The 2,817-nt window shown below is 35.8% G+C and overlaps 1 long non-coding RNA gene across 1 annotated transcript; it reads left to right on the top strand.

The window, feature by feature from the left end:
- Positions 1-531: 531 nt before the first annotated feature.
- On the top strand, positions 532-1,910 carry LOC109220711. Its single transcript, XR_002067144.1, has 2 exons — positions 532-844; positions 1,685-1,910. It is a non-coding gene; the product is annotated as an uncharacterized LOC109220711 (long non-coding RNA).
- The last annotated feature ends 907 nt before the right edge of the window (positions 1,911-2,817 follow it).

Below are 2,817 nucleotides of genomic sequence, written 5' to 3'. Positions count from 1 at the left end.
GGTATTCACTTGTCTTTGCACGAAAATCCTTCATGTTCTCGAGCAAAGAGGGGCAGCTGTAAATGCTTAATTTTTGCCATGTCTTTTTATTCTATATATATATATATATATATATATATATATATGTGTGTGTGTGTGTGTGTTCTTATTTGTGTGTATGTAGGTTTTGAGAGTTTTATTATGATTTAATTAAGAGAGGAACAAAACATTGGGCTAGTGTTATTTTAAAGTGAAATGGGCTAAAAAAAATCGGACCAAATCATTGGCCCAATTGCACCAACCCAGACCAATTGATGGCTTGCCAAGATCCGGATCAAAACGACGTAGTTTCATAATAAAACTACGTCGTTTCACTAAATGAAACAAGATCAAATCTTACCCCTCCATTCCATCTTGATCCAATGGATCTCATTGACTCTTGGCCTAGGTATTTAAAGCCTCCAAAATCTGAAAAATTTTCCCATTTCCACCCATAATTCTTTTCTCTTTTTCTCTCTTATCACTCTCTCCCCCCTCTCTGCCACGCCGCCCACCACCCCAAATTTCGGAAATTTTACACCACCGGCCTCCTCTTCTCCCCCTCTTTCCATATCTCCGACTCAAAAATAAAAAAAAAACCACGCCGCCCTAGCGCCACCACCACTGCCCTAGCGCCGCCGCCACTGCCGCCCACTGCCGCCCGTTTCTTTTCTCTAACCGGCCTCGAGCAAGGTTGTGTCGTTGATATTATTGAAACTGGACTCGGATTCACCGGAATTTTTTGGTCTCAAGAATATCAACAATAGAAGCTTGCTCGAAAGTCGTACCACTGCCTATCGTCGTCTCCCGGATGCTCGAGTATATGGTAAAATCGCAATCCCCGCCCCGTTATTAATTTTCTAATTTTTTCTTTTTGTTTTGAGTTTTTAGTTTAGAGTTAGTTTCTGTCTTGTTTCTTTATTCTAATCCATTTCTGATTATGTATGTCTTTGTTAAATCGCTTCAGCGATATCGTGCGTTCCGTTTGGCTTTAATAGTTAATTTTGTTTGCTCATGTTGGTTCATAATACATGTGTTGAAATTTAACTACATGTTTTAATACTTGGTTTAATTTGAATCAATAGGTTGATATTGGTGTTGTTAAAATCTGAAATTTAGATATTTTGTAGGATACTAGTAGCTTGCTTTTAGTAGGGTGGCTGAAGTGACCCTTTGGCTCCTGCCATAGCAGATTCAGGCTGTCCTTTCACCTTTTGGACAGCCTTTAGCACACAAATTTAGCCTCTTTTGGACAGATTTTTGTTAACAAAAATCTGTCCAAAAAGTTGGCTTTTCTTTGCCTATTTAAGGGCTGCCCTTTCTTCATTAAAAGGGACTAGAACACACTTCCATAGATATTTTTGAGAATTGCTTAAACACACAAAAACATAAAAAATTTCAGCAGTTGAACACATGAAAAGTAAGCTGAAATGGTGAGCTTTAGGAGTGAATCTTAGAGTGCAAACTTTTAGAAAAGTATAAGTCCTCTTTAGAGTTCGTTTCTGGGTTTCTTCTCGAAGTTTTCGGGCTGTTTTAACATGGATTTGCTGCTGGTTTTCTGCTGTTTTGCTGCTGTTTTTATGCTGCTTTAGTTGCTGAGCTTCCATTCTTCGTTGTTGTATTTATTATTCTGTGACTCAGGTAACTCTTTAATCTTATGTTGCAGATATTTTCACATTAACAAGAAGATTGGAACTCATCTTGATTGTTGGGAGCATATCCATTTAAATAAATGAGTGCTTAGCTAAATTTCTTTATTGTTTAAATATATCTTGTTGTAGTTCATATGTAAAAAATAAATCCTTGGTTGATCAAACACTCTTTATTCATGTGTTATTTGTCTTTACTATCTATTATAGTTTTGATGCATATAAAATGAGATGTTTCAAGTAGGTTGCAATGTGCTTAAAGACTCCTTTTGCACCTTTGCAATTCTGGCCAGTTTATGATAGGCTATTCCTTAACGAAAAATAACAAAAGAGCCATGCTTGAAACCTTTATTTATTGTGATAAAATTCAGATTTTACATGTGACCATCTCTGCTAGGATTTTAGATTTTTTTTTGGTAGAAAGTGGCTAGATCTTAAATAGGTGTTTGAAATTGCTAGTTAAAAATAAGGGTTAATGGCTTAGAACAAAAGAGGCCAGACTCGCAATTTACCCCAGGTGGGCTATCTTAGTAAACCAACATTTGAAATTCATTGGGCTTTCAGCTTATGCCCATTTTCGGAGCTCAATAATGGATCAAGGCATATTCTGTCCAATAGGCCCAATGCCTTTAAGAAGTCTATAAACATTTTGTCCATTTATTTTATAGATGTTGGCTCAATACCATAACTAAATAAGCAAATTGGCCCACTTTCTCAATAAATAAATAGCTGGCCCATCTTCTAACATAAGCTGGCCCATTTCTCCTTTTAACAAGAAGTTGGCATATTTCTTTAAAAAAGATTGAGTTGGTCCAACATTTATTTGCACAATTTTTCCAACCATAAGGCTAGAAGATAATAATAGAAATCAGATTTCTGTTATTAATTAATTAACACATTTTTTTTTATTAGTTGAATTGCTAGGCAATCAGTAGGCACGCTTAAATCTTTTCATTCACGGATTCGCTTGCGTGGCGTGATATTTAACATTCAATAATTCAATTCACTAATCTCTTACTATATCTATAGTTTTAGTTAAATTTCTAATCCTTTCACCATACTCGCGGATTCGCTCGCGTAGCGCGATAGTAACTTTTTAATAGCGATAGTAACCTTTTAATAAATAATTTTCTCAAAAGCACAAATACAG

The sequence above is a fragment of the Nicotiana attenuata genome, unplaced genomic scaffold (genome assembly GCF_001879085.1).
Source record: "Nicotiana attenuata strain UT unplaced genomic scaffold, NIATTr2, whole genome shotgun sequence".
Classification (NCBI taxonomy): domain Eukaryota; kingdom Viridiplantae; phylum Streptophyta; class Magnoliopsida; order Solanales; family Solanaceae; genus Nicotiana; species Nicotiana attenuata.
The sequence above is the reverse complement of the archived record's forward strand: the minus strand, read 5'-3'. Positions and strand labels throughout refer to the sequence as shown.